General features: G+C 36.1%; 1 protein-coding gene and 1 long non-coding RNA gene across 2 annotated transcripts in view; both read right to left on the minus strand.

Annotated features, from left to right (window-relative positions):
• Nucleotides 1-19,688, minus strand: part of LOC135082438 (uncharacterized) — a 58,488-nt gene that overhangs the window by 28,564 nt on the left and 10,236 nt on the right. The window lies entirely within an intron of this gene.
• LOC135081985 (uncharacterized) lies at nucleotides 6,689-7,246 on the minus strand. The gene is made up of 2 exons (XR_010259315.1): nucleotides 7,105-7,246; nucleotides 6,689-6,841 (listed from the first exon to the last, which is right to left on the minus strand). It is a non-coding gene; the product is annotated as an uncharacterized LOC135081985 (long non-coding RNA).

The raw sequence follows: 19,688 nt of genomic DNA on the forward strand, positions 1-19,688 counted from the left end.
TAATCACAATACATTTTGAATGTCAAGCCTTTGTTGAATGTTCACGTAAACACAGTCTTGCACTGTCTAATCTAGCCACGATCGAATTGAGATAATGCTTCCGGGCTGCACACTTGCTTGCTGTTCACTAGACACCACGTCGGATGTTGTATTCACAATTCGCGCACTAACTTTTTTACGGAAAGTCCCTTTCGCGTAAACAAGCACTCATCTGTCCAAATCACACTGTAGGTATGTACCTAGGTAGACTTCGCAATATCCATCGATAGAACTCGGTCGCGGTCGTGGCCCTCTGGCAACAACTCCTTGTTAAGGCATTCCGTATTTTTACGCAAAAGCCGCCGTCTGCGGCGCTCGCATCTGGGTACCGCCAGCACTGTGCCGGTGATTGAAATTGAAATCCAGAACTTCGTCCTCGAAGCGCACGGGATCTCGTCAAGTCAGGATACGGCTGCGCTCCCTGAAGCGCTGCGCGGCTCCAAACAAGCAAGGTGTGAAGGTTTTCGACTCGTCAATGTTTCTCGTCGGCCAGTTAGTGTGCCCGAAACATAATTTCACCTGCGTTTTGTTATTTATCAAGCGCGGCATTGTAATAACTCGCACACACACACTGCAATACGTTTGGGCATAACATTGGACTGACTGGGACGATTGTTTATGTTGTGGCGCTCCCGCATGCCGATCGGCGACTCGGCGCGGGCTGTGGGCGCGGAGCGACTGGCATATCAATATGGCCGACTCACGCGGCGCGGCACGTGGCAGCGGTCGTTGCCCTCGGCCGGCTACTACGATAGTGCGTAAACGAATACTCACCGCGCTCAAAGGATGATTAATTTTTTATTTTTTTCGAAACATTCTTTGTCGTTTTACTCGAAAACTAGCCTGAATTTTTTTTTAAAAACACTTGGGTTGTATTTGTATGATTTTATTAGATGCGTTGGTAAAGTATGATCAGTATAAAAAATTACACCTTATATATTTCACGATAAAGTTGCATTCCCAATGGCATTAACATTATTATTTAAAACCCGTGTTATTATTTGCATAAATGATTATATCCGCCCGAGTTGTTTCCCTCTTGGCACTCACGTACAAATACCAAACTAATATTAAAATGTGGAAATAATTTAAGACACACGTGAACTTTAGGTAGCATTGGAGTACTTTTGTCGGACTTTATAACTTTGAAAGCTGTGCATTTAGCCACTTGTTACTCTTTATTTATTTATTTATTTATTTATTTGGTTCACCAATACATTGTTACACTAATACATTTTAGTTTATCAAATACAATTATTAGGACTAAGTGTACAACTATAAGTAGGTAAACACCACATGCATAAGTGAGTTGTTAAAGAGTGTAGGTATCTAAGTAAGCTTTAATGCAACAATTAATAGTGAATATATTTTTTTTTTATGATATGGAAAAAATAGGGATTAAATTAAGCAAACTCTAACTGATGTATCTGACGCTTAATTTTGTGGATAGATGTGCAAAATAGGGATAGTTGGTCGCAGTATTTATTATGAAGCTTACAGAGTCTCGAAACCGGGGAATTGGAACCTAGCACGGATTTTCGGAAAGGAGGACTTAATAGGTTTATAGGTTTCCTTGGGTATCTGAAGGGAATTCTAAAATTAAATTTCGACAGCAATTCAGGACAGTCAATGTTACCGCTTAGAATTTTGTATAGAAACAGTAAATCCAGTGCGGTTCTTCTGTTTTCTAAACTTTTGACCTTAAAGTGTTTAAGTCGTGACGCATATCCCTTAATCTTCCTGGCCACACCCGAGGAGTACGCTAGATGATATAAAAACCGTTTCTGGATGCGTTCTATTCGAAGGCTGTGAGTTGCAAAATGTGGACGCCATACAGCCTCACAATACTCAAGTATACTGCGTACCAGACAGTTATAGAGTAAAACCTTGGTTTCTGCTTTTCGAAAAGATTTTGTATTCCTTATAATGAAGCCTAGAGATTTAGATGCTCTTTGGATAATTGAGTCAATGTGAGGGACAAATGTTAATTTTTTGTCAATAAGAACTCCCAAATCTCGGACGCAGTCCACTACCCTTAAACAGGAGCCATTCATAAAATAATTTAAATTGATAGGATTAGCTTTACGGGTAAAAGTTATCTGCGAACATTTCTTAATATTGAGCTCCATATCATTATTTGTGCACCACTCTAAAAGCTTATTTATGTCATTCTGCAATAGTAGAGCATCATTAAGGGTCTCAATCCTTCTCGATATCTTAAGATCATCAGCAAACATGTATGCCGTAGAATACATAAAACAATACGGAAGGTCATTCACGAAGATATTGAAAAGTATAGGTCCTAAGTGTGATCCTTGCGGAACCCTAGAAGTTATATGAAAGATGTTAGATTTAAAACCATCTACTACCACATAAAAAGACCTATCAGTTAAGTACGAGCCAAGCCATGTCAAAAAAGAACCCGTGAATCCGTACGCAGACAGCTTCTGAATCAACACCCCATGTGAGACCCTATCGAAGGCCTTACTAAAGTCAGTATATACTACGTCCACTTGTCCTTTGGAATCAATTGACTCGATAGTGTTCTCCACGAAAGTCGTCAGATTAGTACAAGTGGATCTTGCGGATGTAAAGCCGTGTTGATTTAAAGATATACAGGGTGACAGGTAAAGCGATACATTCCTTGAAAGGGGTTAAAGTAGAGCTTATTTGCAGTCATTTAAGTCATATGACACCATGTCCGAAACTTGTTCATTTCCAAGTTATTCGAGATTTAAGTATTTTTTAAAAAATCTCCAGTTTTTATGTTAAAATGTACCCTTGTAATGAAGAATACCGAATAATGTTAACTTTTTTGTTGTATTCGTATAGCTAAATAATAAGATTGACATTTTAAATTAAAATTTGCAAGAAAGAATCATCATTACTCAAGTAAAAGCTAAAAAACCATGTATCATTTTGCAAAAAAAATATGTTTTAGGTAATTAAACGAAGAATTTCCAAGAAAAAATGCATGGAATGTTGTGTACAAATTACAGAATTTAGTTCCTTGATTCATTAGCTATTCAAAAAGGTACAGGTGTTTAACAAACACTACATAATTATTTTTTTATTTGAATTTAAACGTCTAGTAAGATACTTTCATAAAAAGATTAATAAATAAAAAAGTCACACTAACAACTATTCTTGGGTCTCAATAAATGAAAAACTTAGTATTTTAATAATAATTGTATCAACTAATTTTATTTGGGTACATTATTTTAAGTCCTGCTCAAACTGTGAGCCCCGTCTTCTAATACAAGCTCGTAGTCTGTTTCTCACTTTTGTTTTTGTGACTCTTGTTGTCAAACTGCTTAATCTTGAGCTGCCCTCTGAATGCGCTCACGAAGCTCTTGCTCGTTGTTTACGGGGGTTACATACAAGAGATACTTCATGTGACCCCATAAATAAAAATCGCAAGGGGTCAGATCCGGACTTCTGGCTGGCCAAGGAATGGGTCCACCGCACCCAATCCAACGAAGTGGATATTGTTGATCCATCCATTGGCGTACACTGAGCCGAAAGTGTGCTGTGTGTGTGAAAGCTTCGTGAGCGCATTCAGAGGGCAGCTCAAGATATTCAGCAAAGTTTGACAACAAGAGTCACAAAAACAGAAGTGAGAAACAGACTACGAGCTTGTATTAGAAGACGGGGCTCACAGTTTGAGCAGGACATAAAATAATGTACCCAAATAAAATTAGGTGATACAATTATTATTAAAATACTAAGTTTTTCATTTATTGAGACCCAAGAATAGTTGTTAGTGTGACTTTTTTATTTATTTATTTTTTTATGAAAGTATCTTACTACACGTTTAAATTCAAATAAAAAAATAATTATGTAGTGTTTGTTAAACACCTGTACCTTTTTGAATAGCCAATGAATCAAGGAACTAAATTCTGTAATTTGTACACAACATTCCATACATTTTTTCTTGGAAATTCTTCGTTTAATTACCTAAAACATATTTTTTTTGCAAAATGACACATGGTTTTTTAGCTTTTACTTGAGTAATGATGATTCTTTCTTGCAAATTTTAATTTAAAATGTCAATCTTATTATTTAGCTATACGAATACAACAAAAAAGTTAACATTATTCGGTATTCTTCATTACAAGGGTACATTTTAACATAAAAACTGGAGATTTTTTAAAAAATACTTAAATCTTGAATAACTTGGAAATGAACAAGTTTCGGACATGGTGTCATATGACTTAAATGACTGCAAATAAGCTCTACTTTAACCCCTTTCAAGGAATGTATCGCTTTACCTGTCACCCTGTATACTTTTTAAAATAACTTTGAATTCTTGGACAAACCACAGTTTCAAAAACTTTGGCCAAGGTAGGTAAAATTGAAATTGGCCTATAGTTGTTAACCATCTCTTTTGACTCTGATTTAAATATGGGAACTACTTTAGCACGTTTCCACCTTGTAGGAAAGATGCCTGAACTCAGCGAAACATTAAAGATTAAACCAAGAGGTAATGCTAGAACATCAGCACACATCGCCAGGAAAAGCGGAGGAACATCATCAGATCCCATGCCTTTGGATAGATCTAATTGCTTGAGACTAGTGACAATATCACTCTGGTCCAAGCGCAAAGCCGGGAAGCAATCAGAATTGTTTTGCAAATTTTTTAAGTAGTCTGAAGTATTAACAGCATCAGGTGGTTCACTGATTGTACAATATACGGATTGAAAATGCGAGCCAAACATATTACAAATATCTTCCCCATTGCCTGCCGTATTCACGCCGTTTGACATGATTTTTGGATAGTTACTAGTTCCACCCCTTCTAGTTTTTACGTATGACCAAAAACTCTTCGGTTGAATCGATATTTTTTGTTCAATGTTATTAATATAAGAGTTGTAACATTGCCTTGATAATTTTTGGCAACGTTTGTTACACAGTTTAAGAGCAATTTTATCCAGTGGGTTTTGATAGATTTTGAATCTTCTACTATATTTATTTCTCTCTCGGATACATCTTTCCAATGACTTACTGAACCATGGTGGTTTAGATATATTTTTTTTATCTCTTACAGCGATAACAGGAACGAACTCTTTTATTACTTTGTAAAGGTTCTCGTAAAATACATCAAGCATTAAATTAGGGTCATTAATATTTTTAAACAGCTCCTGCCAGTTAAGTTTAAGTAATGCGGAATTGATTTCACCGTAGTTAGCCTTGTTGAAATTGGGTCTATCTGTCTTGTTAGGTTTTAGTGTGTTATCAAAAGGACGACATAGGACTATTTCTAAGGAAGGATGTTGGGGATCGATTTTACAAAGACAGTCTGAGGCTTCAGTTACCAAACATTCAGGTTGGTTTGTAAGTACCAGATCCAAGATCTTATTATTAATATTACAAACCTTGTTGCATTGTATCAAATTGTTAACATGTGTAAAGTCGACAAAACTTTGATATAAATTGGCAAGATTTTTTTTACCAGTGTCGTATGTATATGTCCAGTTTATGCTGCTCATATTAAAATCCCCCATTAATAATGTATAAGGGTGTTTCTCTGCTATTTGGAAAATCGTCCATACAAGACTGTCCTGAAGTAATTTTATTAAATGTTGAGAAATTTTGTTAACGAAATTCAGGGCAATAGTAATTTAAATACATATCTAAAAAAAGCCCACACATTTTCCCCTTAGTTTTTGAGTTATTGGCGATTTTTCGCAAAATTGCGACAGGGGAATGTTGCAACCACCCAGGGGAATGTATTATGGACGAAAACAATTAGTATTTTTCTTTGAATAAACAAACTCTTTATTTTTCTTTGCTATTATAAAAATATGTAAGTTTTTGAAACAAAAAATATTATTATTAAAACAAATATTACTAATTTATAATGACTTTTCTTAAGCCTAATAACAGTAGCATTAAACTTAACGAACAATTAAGTTTTAAGACTTAAATTGTATGACACTAAAGTCAGTCTTTATAATAATCAAAAATGTAGTATCCTGCCTTTTAAAACAGAATCAAAAAAATACAAAAAGTAATAAACAAAAAACATTATTACTGCTAATTTTAGTTTTTTGACCCCGTTTCTGGTGAATGTAATATTGAAACGCTATTCTTGTTATTTCGTGTTGGTTCAGATGATCTTAAAGGCGCCTGATGTTCTTCTGCGAAATCTTCTGAATCAGATGTAGGTATTTTCCCTTCCGAAATTATTTGTTCATTATCATCGTCATCATTTCAGCCATAGGACGTCCACTGCTGAACATAGGCCTCCCTCAAAGACTTCCATGTTGATCGATTCGTAGCGGCCTGCGTCCAGCGCCTTCCTTCTACCTTTATAATGTCATCGGTCCACCTTGTGTACCGTAAAACGCAGCGTGGGACGTCCACGCGGCCTCCACTACAGAACCTTGCTGCCGATGGGCCATCAGTTCTGCGTACTATGTGCCTTCCTATTGCCACTTCAGCTTGCTAATCCGTCGGGCTATGTCACCGACTTTAGTTCGTTTACGGATCTCCTCATTTCTGATTCGATCTCGTAAAGAAACACAAATTATTTGTTATGTCTTCATGACTTTCTTTTTTGCACGAAACTTAGCACAGTGCTCCCTCCAAACCTTTTTTACAGCCTTATGCTCACGACAACTCATATCTTTAACTGATTTTATTTAAAGTTTTTCTTTTTTCTTCTTTTTTTCAATTTTTCTTTTAGGGTAATGTTTCAAGTCGATGATATCATAATTGCACAGCTATACGTTTTTTTTCTAGAAATTCTTCTCATGTTTCGCGTAGCTTCTTTTTCGGTGAAATTTTGAGATAATACCTACTAAAAAGACGTTATTTTAGTGGTCAAAACCTAGGAAAACAGTAGTATGAACAGTCCCCTGTGGTATGAACAGTACCCTGTGCTATGAAATGACAGGGGAATGTTCGCCAGGGGAATGTTATTTTTACGTGAATACTTCATAAAACAATATCATTTAAAAACATTAAAATAAACGCAACTTATGTGGCTACATACTAGAAGATTAATTAATTTAAACAAATTGTCGTTATTAAAACTCTTAAAATAGTAAAAAAAAGGCTCACCAGGGGAATGTTTTCACTGACGGCCGAGACGCGTGGTTCACCAGATGACGCAGTAGTAGCATTAAACAAAATAGCGGCTGCCCACTAGCTACACAACTGAACAACCTTAACACCTATTGCGTTCCGTTTTGCGATCTAAGTGCTTTGTGCCAAAACTAAATATGACTTTAAACCGGTTTTAAAATTTTAACAGGGGGATGTTTTAATAATTTGAGGACAGCATTCTCAGAAGGATATTTTGATTAAAATTATATTGTAAACATTGTTTGTGATGTATTAAGATGCTAACTGTTATTGTTAATGTATTTGGATATTTTTTATTCAAATATCAACAGCAATATAATAAACATTTGTAACAATATGTGTAATTCTGGAAAAGGGACGTACCAGGGGACTGTGATTTGAGACGTTTGAGGTTATTTATTCGAATATTCCATGATTAAATTACTAAATGTGCTATGTCATGCTAAGAAAACCTAATTCTATGTCGGTATTGATACAAAAACCTGAGAAATTTTAAGGTTTACTACATAAATTTAGCTTGGGACAGCGATTTTCCATTTAGTGGAGAAATGCCCATAATGGTTATTTAAGTTTTCTGAAACACAGTTAAAATTGTCCATAAAGTGCTCTAAAGTAGATTTTTGGACTGGTGGTGGGAGATATACTACACATATCGCAGTTTTGAAACCAGATCCAACACCCACACTGACCCATAGATCCTCACACTCACTTTGCCAATTAGACATTTCAACAGCATTGAACCTTTTAGATACCGCAATTAACACACCACCTCCCTCCTTTTTATGGTTAAGTTTCGAAATGCCTCTATCACGTCTAAATACATGATATCTCTTGTCAAACAGTTCACTGCTAGCAACCCTATCATTTAGCCAAGTTTCAGTTAATGCTATTACATCATAACTAAAACAACTCAAATTACGGTAAAATTCTTCCGTCTTAGATCTTAAACCACGACAATTTTGATAATATATTTCAAGCTTAGCCATTTTTGATGTTTTTTTATTACCATAATCTAACCTGCTTAAAATTAACTTAATATTATTAAATTATTTTATCTAGGGAATCAGTATCTCTGATCAGTATGTATTCAGAAAAGTCTGTTTTTCTCACATAGATGCGGCCTCCTCTAACCCAGACGTGTTTGTAACCTTTCTCCTTTGCCTTGAGTCGTGCTGCTGCGTGTAAGGTTTTGTTCGCTACACTCAAATGTTCCATTACATAGATTGGGGATTTCCCCCCATCAAGTCCCAAATAAGATGTATTTAATTTGTCAGCAATAGATTTGGATCTGTTAAAATTAATTGTAGCCGCTAAAAACGAATCCCGACATCTGGGTGTGCTAAATTGCACAATTATAGACTTAGGCCTGTTATTGTTGTTGTTTGCCTTCATCACACGAGTGCAGTGAGAAATATCTTCCGCTCTTATCTCGTTATTTACCACCTTTCCCAATTGTGTGACGATATCAATGAGATTTTCATTTTTCTTTTGAGGAACACACTGTATTTCAAGATTATTAGCCCTCGACTGTTGTTCCAAAATGTTTAGGCGGGATGTCATATCCTTGAGAGTAGTTGACATTAGGTCGTTTTGTTCCTGTAACTTCCGAATAGTCTCTTTATCCTCCTTTCTTTCTTTCATGAATTCGTCATATTGATTGCTCATAAAACCAACAGAATCTTTCACTTCTTTTATCTCCTCTCGCATTTGCTTTAATTCGCTGTTCAGCATAAGTCTCATAGATGACGTGAACCTTCCCAGAAGCTCTTCCATTTGATTTTCCATTTCCTCCCTAATGACTGTACGTACTGAATGTTCTGTTATCTGTGCAGCAGATGATTCTGGTGGAGATTGTAAAGCTGGTCTCTTGCTGGACCGTACAGTCACATTCGGGTTGAATCGAACAGGGGTATTATCGTTGTTATTTTTGCCCGATGTAGTCGGAGTACACATAGGGCAAGTCCAAGATGTCAACTGTAGCGAAGTTTCCAGATTTAGGCATTTGTAATGAAAAGCCTTTCTACAAGTATCACACTGAAGAAATTTATCATTTGCATCGCTAGAAGAACAACATCCCCAATCAGTAACTAGTGGATCCATTTTGTTTGTTTTTTCTTTTCAATCTTGATAGAAATGATATTCACCGTTCAATGCGAAAGTAGCACTGCAATAAATGCGCCCATAAAAAAGTACTTCTAGACAGTTTCTCTGCTCAGTTGTAATTTGCACGCTAATAAATGCTCCCACGCTTTTATTACACTCACGTGCGTTGTATGGTTCACACTGCGTCCCATATAGTGCCGTAAGTCAGCCTTAAGTCCGATGTTACTACTTAAACTGCTATTATAATGCTATTATACTGCTAATGTACAGCCATAGTGAACTTAAACAACCATAGTGGCTGTCTAATTTGTGCCCAAACTGGTTCTATAAAAGCATTATAGCAAGCTATACAGCTCGTATACAGCTGACATACACAGCTTGTGGAGTACATGTGAACGACTAGTGAACTCTTAAATGGAGTAAAATGCTACTTGGGAATAACAATAGTCGTGTGTACGGTAACAATACAACTATGCACACATGGCACCATGCAAATAGAAATTAACTACGTAAATGTCTAGGTACAGACGCTAGCTAGACGTACCTATCAAGCCTTAGGTAGTAGACTAAGAGCTGGTGAACGCCAAACCTACGTTATTTTATAAAAGCTGAAAGTTTGTCAGCGTATGCTCCCAATATTATTATTTATTTATTATTTATTTATAATATAGGATAGAATGTTGGTGAATCATGAAGTTAGGGCCATCGTGACTTTGGCAGCTATCCTAAAAAAACTGTCTGGCAAGGAGTTGGAACTGTCAAAACTGTCTGGCTGATGAGGAAACAACTTCTAATCATTTCCCAAATATTATACATAAAAATCAGATTTTATGGTATAACTTAAGTAGAATTACAGTCTATTAAATATACAGAAAAAGCCACCGTGAAAGTTAGGCTTACGTTAGTTTTGACAGTTCCAACTCCTTGCCAGACCATTTTTTTAGGATAGCTGCCAAAAACACGATGGCCCTAACTTCATGATTCACCAACATTCTATCTTATATCGGGAGCATACGCTGACAAACTTTCAGCTTTTATAAAATGACGTAGGTCTGGCGTTCACTAGCTCTTAGTCTATAGTCAGTCATACACTATTAGTATTTGCATTTACCTAATTAGAATTCCTATCTCGGCCTGCATATAGAATTTGTGTGTGTGATTTAATGCCGCCATCGAATAAATACTATTTTCCTCAATTGTACGAGGATAGAATTTGTAATAAATCTCTTTTTCGACATGCTATTAATAATAATGAAATGAGTCCTCAAAATTTTCCTTATTATTAAGTTTACTGAAAATGTTCTATTATTATTTATTTATTTATTTTATGTGATAAAACGCAATTAAAGTCGTGCATCCAAATCGAGTGACGTCATTTCAGTTAGAGAGCTTAATCCCTCACACGGGCTGGTCGACATGCGCCTATCTCCCCTCGTTGGAATACCACACTGCAGATAACTTGTGGGACAAAATTGGAAAAGAAGATAAAAGATTAACAAAGACTTGAACATTATAGGGTGGTTGGATTCATCGGAACTGCTAGATAGAAAGTAAGAGGCAATTTGTGAATAAATAAATAGAAACGGATATCCGCTAGAAAAAGGTTGCAAAAACGTTGGATTGGAACAATCGGCACAGCTAGACCATTATTAAAAAGATGGATAAGATTCGTGGTTAGGAGATCAGTGAATATAATAAATTGACCAAAGACTTATTCTTTGCCGATTGGTCACCCGAAACCGAATGCCAATACAGGGGGAATACGACAGAGGCTTATCCTTCTATTTTGCATTTAAGTTATGATGCGATAGCCCTTTGTCTATCGCTAACGAGTTTTATTTTGGCGACACCAGTTTTTATAGTTCGGTATTCTTTGGTCTACCAACGTGTCTAGAAGGTTGAACGTATTCAAACCCAAGGACGTTTGCTTGCTTATAGGTAGTTTAATACCATCTTTTTTCAACGCAGTTCAACTAATATTATAGTTCCTAATTTTGGATCTTAAAAACATCTCTCCATAGCTCAGCAGTGTTCAGCGCAGTTGCGTGGCATAGGTATACGAAATGTCATGGGTTCATATCTCACCTGAGCTAAACAATATTTTACAAATGACAACGTCTCCTCAATGGACATTATTGTCATCGATCACAATGTCCGACGTTCGCATACATCTTCCGCACACTTTTGGACCGCGGTCATGCGCCACATTACAATTCTGCGATCTGTGCACTTGGATTTGCATTACAATAAGTATTATTGGAAGTGCATGAATAAAACTGTGACCTGGATTTACTGCTAGGTTTGTAGTTAGAAGCTTCCTCTGTGATTATTTGGCGAAAATAATCGAACCCATTAAAAGTATCAAGTCTTTATGACGAACTTCTTCGCAAACTCCTTAAATAAGACTATAATATTAGGTACTCCAGTCTATATGGGAGCATCTGAGAGAAAATCGAAAGCAACACTACACAGCCAATACTGGACTAACTTGCATAGTTGAATATCCAAGTACAGTCACTAGCACATCAGATACATTTCGTTGAAAATTCGCTCTTATTAGAACTACATAAAACACAGCAGTGTTTAATCGTCTCAGTTTAAAAAGACTGCCTCGGCCACTGTCCCTACATGACCATTCGTCACTCGTTCCACAACTTAAATAGGCTAACTGATCAGTCCGCTAGCGCACGTCATACACATACAAAATGCCTGCATATTAGCATACATGAATCGAGGTGGTTATAAACAACACCACTTTGAACTTTAACACCTTGCATTAAAAACGCACAGAAATATTGCGGTCGAACAGATGCGTATAGGTAGGGAATGTGTGCGTGGCTCAATTCAATAACAGTCTTAATTGACAGGGACTTTATTAATCTAAGACAGGGACCACGGAAAAGGGGCTTTAACTGGGGACTTTTTTCCTAGTATTTTAAAGGCAATTTCGAGAAGTAAACGGAAATATAGAGGGTGGAGTAACTCCATTTATGATGCCATCAATCGTTAGTTTGTAGCTCTAGCGCAAATCCATTCCATTTTATTGGAATCATAAAATGTTAATGAACAAACTATTGTAGTAGGTAAGGTAAGAAAAACAAGTCTACTAATAACACGCTCGTTAGCATTATTTTCTACACAATCTCACAAGATCTATGTTAAGTCATGTAGGATGATTGCTCATTGAAAAAAGCTGAATAAAAATGTTACTGATTCCGAAGTGAATTGAAATTCACGCGACCATGACGACAGATTATCCACACAGTAATTACAGAAAATTGCTTTAGGTAATACGAAATTCAATGCTAAACCACTTTAACATCTATTACCCAATAATGTAACGTAAGTGAATTCCAACAGAGCCGAAAATCGGGCTTGTTAAAAGGTTCCCAAAAGGTCAGAGATTTCCCACTCTGAAGAGAGATCTGTTTATCACTAACTTTAGGACAAATGAAAGCTGAAAGTGTGTGAAATGTTCACAGAAAAAACAAAGGATAACATACTGGGTATGTCACAAACAAACAATATAATGCCGCATCTTTCATAAGAGAAATAAAATCATTATTAGGAATAACAATATGCAAGCCACAGTCATGTCTGTCGATTTTAGAATTATCTTACACGTGTTCCTCCAGAACGTTACAAGAATAACAATAATCACATTAAGCTTCGCAAACAAAACCCTATAAAGTTTTAAAATAAATGGACATTGCGACACTTAATTTGAGTCAAGTTGTCTCATCATAATAAAATACAGCGACAACATTCTCAGTGAGTTTATTTATAAAGAATAAGATGATTAATCATCAATAATATGAAATCCCCTTCAAATGGTAACATGATGATTCATTACCACGGAGTATGGCGCCAGTAGTGGTCGCAAAAGTGACCACTTCCAACTGCTTACTGCAGGCACAAGGGAATCAAGGTCAGATAATTTTAGACCACTCTCGTCTCGGTATCGGGTGCTTAACGTTTATTGAGATACTCGTTTTGAGATTGCAGATGTGAAGTCATGTTAATTTAGAGGATAACTTTCGTATTCTTAATTGGGTTTTTATTGGTCCGGTTTCCAAACTTGGACCTGGAATAACAAGCCGTAATGACCGGCCATCTTTTTTGAATTGCAAAATCCTGGTCAGTATAATCATTGCTTGAATATTTGTGCCCTCAAATAATTTTAAAAGCTTCAGAAGCGGTAGAGTTAGATAATTACAATGATTCTATAAAAAACTAAATATCCAAACTTGCGGGTTTCTTTATAATACAGACTTGAAATGGAACGTATCGAATTCTCAGAGTAAAGATTATATAGGTAATGATTTATTAGGAATATTAATCTTCTCCGTGTTTGTGGTTAACGTCGGCAATGTTCCTATAACTTTCACTCCACGTTGTAAAAGTAAAACTTTTGAACTTTTGCGTGCTTAAATTTTAAACTTAGTAACAATAATTATAAAGCTTCTATTGATTCTTCTTCTATTGACCCGCTATTTCGATCCGAGATATTGTTGATCTTTACAATGCGATTTGCTTCCATCGTGACTTACCTACTAACTGAAAAATGTGTTCCAAAGTTCTTTATTATTTTCGAATTACCGTTACCGATTTTGAGATCAAAACGGTAGTGGACGGTACTTATACCCTAGTCAATTGACATACTTTTTAGGAAGCTGTCAAAACGCGACTCTCCCATAGATTTAGAATGGTAGACGAATCTGACGTGATCAGGTGAAGAGTTCGCCACTCTATTGATTAAAATCCAATTGGTTCCCAGAGCTAAAAAAGTATGTTTTTTTTTTTAATTCTGTCTTGGAAATTGATTACTAGTGTCGACTTTACACAATTCGCTGCAGTAGATAGATTTGTCTAGTTTTTGTGCGCGTTGAATGGCATTCCTCGCGCGATGCAGGGTGAACGACCACCGTGGCCTAGGGAGGTCGCCATGCCTCCAATATGGAAGCTGATAGTCGCGTCTAACCACTCCCTCGGTTTCAATTCAGTGGCTATCTATCTTTTTGTTATTTATTGCTTCATCAAATAATTGCTTTTGATTCACTGCCTTCTATTTAAGTAATTTCGTTCATATTTATTATTAGATTTCGATTGAAATTAAACTAAACATCACCAGATTATAAAATGAAATGCACACACAATCATTTATCATTTATTCCGTGAGCTAATAAAACGCTAAACACAGAAACCAATTAGGAAAAATTACGAAATTATGTCAATTTATTGCAGTTGTTAATTCCATTCCAATTTTAATAGATGACGAGGAGGAAACTAGACAAGATGAATTTTATGTGACTCGAAATAAGGTGTTAAAAGCCAAACGACGTGAAAACGCCATGTAGGAGTTACATGACTCACAGGGTAAACATTCACTGTCTTCACTCGCCACATGTTTGGATAGGTCTATCGTTAAACGACTTCGTTAAAAACCTATTAGAATACATTATTCCGTTTGTTTCACTTGAACGCGACCGCTGGAATTCCGAAGAGCATTGCAAGACTGCAGATTGGCAGCTACTTTCTCTCAGCTATGGTATTCCAAACCCGTTTGGGGTTTGCATCAGAAAGGCAAGTAGGTAATAATGGCTGAGGTCAGATAATTGTTACACACTATAATCACAATGAAACTATGCAAGTATATCTCGAGTCTTATAAAACCCTAGTAAAGCAATTTAGCGACTGCATACTTTCGAACCTGATTATTTATTGATGAGAAAATGGAAGAAATCCTCGAGAAGTATTCGGGATTGTGATGAATGGTGTTAGTCTTTAAACAACTTATGGAATTCCACTTCTGGCTCCGAGCCAGCGCTTAGGAGCGGAAATGAAAGGATCATCTCGGATATGAATTTGAGACCGTAATTAAATTTTAATTTAGAAATGCATAGTTCGAATAAGCTCTTGCCAAGAACTAAAAGCATTATTTTGTCTGGTTTTTGTAGATTGGTGTGTGTAAAATTTAAATTTTACAGAGTAGTTTCTTTAGTATTTGAAAATAAAATATTACTACCTAGATCTACAAGGCTCCTAAAGAACCGTCTCTCTGTTGTTTTAGTAACAATGAAGCTGCAGAATCCCAAATCAATTATGACTTTTCCATTGTTCCTGGATGTTTCCGCTTTTTTCCATGGTAATCAAGTTGGTGTCTGGCGCGGTCATAGAATAATGGGTAATGCAACACGGATGCACTTTAGGGCAGGGAAGGGAGCGACGTTCGCCGTGACGTCAGACCGCCAGCCATCGTTTTATTTGAATGAACTAACTTTTATTATCTACCTCATTAACGTTAATTACGTTACTCCATTGAAAAATGTTTAAGTAATTAATTAAAGAACCACTCTCGATATGTGTGGAAGTGGAGTGGAGACAATAGAGATATTGGCATCACCATCGATATTTTATTACCTATCTTCAAGATAAATTCACGCAAAAAAGACCTCTTCAAATTTAAAATTTAATATGATATGAAATAGCGACGTTTGCTTAACGGGTAAGAAATAAAGAGGATCTTCTTTAGCCTGTATAACTGAACGTTTGTTTAATAATGCAAACGTGACCAATATTATGTTACCGAATTAGACGCAATCCAATCTAGAAGCAAACTCAACATTGAACTAAATACATTGTTAAAATAATCTACACTTCTCGGTGTTTGTAACATGGGAACAAATACGGATCCTTGGCGAACACTTGGGCAAATAACGTTATCGAATCTAGCTTATTGGCCAGTGAAGGTGACGCAGAAGTTGACTGTGAGTAATAAACCTAGCACTTACAGTAATAATAAATGATAATTCCAGCTATAATATTACTTAGGTTTAAGACCATCGCCCGAGAAATTTTAAGAAAATAGAGTCCCCGCAGGCAGGTGGCTATACAGAATTTTAATCGAATAATAGTTTGGTGAGCTTCTCATTTATATGATCCAATACCAAATCGGTGTATTGTATGTTCTTATACTTTTTCATACTGATTAACTTATCAGTGGGATGCGGGAACTCTAAAGGAAGGCCACCTCTAATTCAATTCTGTCTGATTGTCTTCCATTTAATGGAATTCGGCGAAGGTATTGAAATTTATTGGCCCCAGGGGAGGTTCTCATGGATGGAGGCATTGGAAATTTGTACAAATTGAGAACAATGGCGAATCAGGGTGAATTTTAAATAGATAAGAAGTGCGTTATCCGTTTTCCTTATTTGATAGATTCGTCGTATCCTGTTCATGTCAGTTTAATGCTGATTTAAAGAATGCCTTTATTTTAACTATTGTGGTTCCAGTTTCTAATTTTAGTTTTACAGCCTTCATCTTATTGTTTTCAATTTCACATGTTAGCGAAAGCCATATTGTAACGTAAGTCATTCAAGGTCAGACAATTTATCTTCACAATGGCTTTTCCATTGCAAAACGCGGTTGTTCTCACACACGATGTATGAATGAATGGGTTGCTCAATGAATCTACTGACGCCTAGGGACTGATTACCTCTGACCTATTCATTTATAGTCCTTACATTGATAATAGCTAACGCATTATTTGTTGTGCATGTGCACCTACAGAATGGAACATTTTTAAACCATTTATAGCTAAGATCTATAACTAGACAGCAATAAAACCCAGTGAAGTCAGTGAGGATTGAGTCGAGTCGTATCATGAACTCTCTGGGGATCTGGGGAAAGTAAAACAGCATTTGGGTGTAAACTAAACAGAAGAAAATTATCTTCGATTTAAACTTGTGTTTGTTGAATTGTTCACTGCACATGATCAAGAGTCAAGCGGATGTACCTACTAACAACAAAGTGAATTTAGTCTGTTATGTACATTGCGTGTTCCATAGCAATCGAAAAATCTTTCTCGAAACTTTAAGATATTATCGAAATGCTCGTTCTCTACTTATAAATTATATCCAAGTATAAAATTATATTTCTGCTAGATTACCAATTTCGTGCTGAATTAAATATGGATACGTTACATAAGTCATAAATCCGTGTTTATCAATCAATATCGATTATCTACAAGTGATAATATTGATCAATATCAGTTATGAACATTATCTTTATATAATAAAAATTATCTTTTAATGATAAATCCACAATGACCATCAGTCTGTCGGTACACAATTTCAAGATCGCTTTTGAGCGATAGGACCGCTTGAACTATGCCGTTGCTTGGGTGCTCTCATCTATTGCCAGCTGTGTGGTGTGTTCAACAAAGAATACTTGTCAATGAATATGTTCAGTTCTTATTAAATGCATACGGCCAAATCTTCTTAATTTTAATCCTAGCAAAAGTTTTACGAAAAAGTAACATTTCCCCTACTGACGCTAAATTGGTGTCATGGCTCTTTGACATTAGATAAAGGAATGCTAAGACAAGACGCCAATTTATAAAACAGTTATGGACGTTGTTCTTATAATTTAAACTTTGTAATACAATATTGAAGACCATCACGACTCAAAATAGAAAGGGGTCTCGCGAAAGTTAATGCTATGGACGGATAATGGGGCTTATTTTTACATCGCAAACGATTGCTTGCGGTGTTTTTTATTTGGATCGAAGCCCCCAAAAGGTCAACGAATAGCTTTTTAACATTAGACATTCCACTAAAAGGTCTCGTTCATTTGATTTTTTTAGCATTATGATCGTCTTTTAGCATCCCCCCTGCTAAGTATGATATCAGTAGCAGAAAGGCCACCCGCCAATTTAGGTTATTTTTAGGCGACGATTATAATTACAGTAGGTTAATTACTTTTTTAGCGATAATTTTTGATACAATATGGGTGTAGACTTATTTGCTTCAGTTGATTATAACTTTAGAGACGAGTATTATAACTTTAAAGAGGATGATACTTTTAAAATAATCAAAAATAAAAATATTGAGTTAGTCCTTCGTCGTCTGTTGTTGAAACCTTGTTATTCACCCTTGTAAGACAACAGAGCAGTTGTTATGAAACAACTTGTTCAAACAGATTGCAACTATGCCGAGCCGCCTACGACGCATTTGTCTCCGTCTTAATTTATAGGTTGCATTTCCATATTTTCGAATTACTTTTGCTTTTCTTAGCATCATTTTTAACAAAAAATCCTTTCCGTTTACATTAGTGCCTTTACGATAATATAGGGGCACAGTGCTGATCATTTTGGACAGTCATTACGTTTCGAAACTCAAATAAGGAGGCGTATTTTCCAAGCATTAGATTTGCAATTCGCATGCGAAATCGCACAAGCCGTAAAGAATTAGGTAGAATTAGTATCTTCTAAGACGAGTAGGTAATAAGGCTTGAATTAAACCGTGAGCCAGCCGGGTATTCGATTGCAGAATAAGACTCGAGGACTCGTTTACGGTTAAAGAATCAGGTTCTGTATAGCTACTGGCAATGATATTATATAAAAACAAAAGCAGATATGTTATAAGCGCTCGCGCTGTGAATACTCAAATACGTCCCAATTGGGACGTCTTGTGTTTAGTCTTCGTGTGGCCTGGGTCGTGCGCAATCGCGTGCGTACCACACCGTAAGTTCCTGTGTTCTTACCAAAATAAATAAAAAATGCCATCGTGTGTGTTTCGAAAGTGTACCAATTATGACTCTAAAGTAAACAAAATACAAGGGATCTCTTACCACATGTGATTATGCAAAATTATTTAGTATTTATATTTTCAATTATTTAAGCAAACAATCAAGACGCCATCGCGCCATGCGCCATGTTCAAGTTAAGAAAGAGAAAGCGATCTTGTTTTGACGTTAGAGCGATAAAGATGCGTGCGCTTCGTACATAGATAATTTGGTGCAGAATCGTTAAAACTATAGCTATCTCTTTCATTTGCGTGCTATTTCGTATCTTTTGTTTCACTTATCAGTTACATTCGTCAATGTGTGCAATTTGGAATAGCTCGGCACGGATTAAAATCGTAATTTGTATGAACGTAACATATCTATAGTTCTGTAATATCATTGGCTACTGGTGTATCTAGGTACAGACGATAGCACATCAGACTCTACATTTTTGTTGCAAAATAACACCTATAGCAACGACTTAAGACCTCAGTGTCAAGCTTGATATGCTTGGTAGCACATACCTACTTGGTAGATAATCCCAGTTCAGACTTGGACCGGGAATTCCATGTCTAAATATAGCACGAAATAATGTAGCTGGTAAAGAGCAGATACTAACAACATTCAATGGATCAAGTTACTTTAATTGCAGATCCAAGAAGGTGTAATAAAAGGGCTGTAAATGTCACCTCGTATTAAAACGAGGCAAACAAATGATGAACAGATTCATAATGTTTTTTTATTGTTTATTTGCCAAGAAAATCTTAGTTGAATTGTTAATTAGATCTCCCAGCAAAAAACAAAATAATGATGAGAATTTATCAATTTTTTTTCATTTGAAATCCCACTGTAGCATTTGTGTTTTTGTGGATTGCCTGCCAGTCACACTGACT

This window comes from Ostrinia nubilalis, chromosome 21 (assembly GCF_963855985.1).
Source record: "Ostrinia nubilalis chromosome 21, ilOstNubi1.1, whole genome shotgun sequence".
NCBI classification, from domain to species: domain Eukaryota; kingdom Metazoa; phylum Arthropoda; class Insecta; order Lepidoptera; family Crambidae; genus Ostrinia; species Ostrinia nubilalis.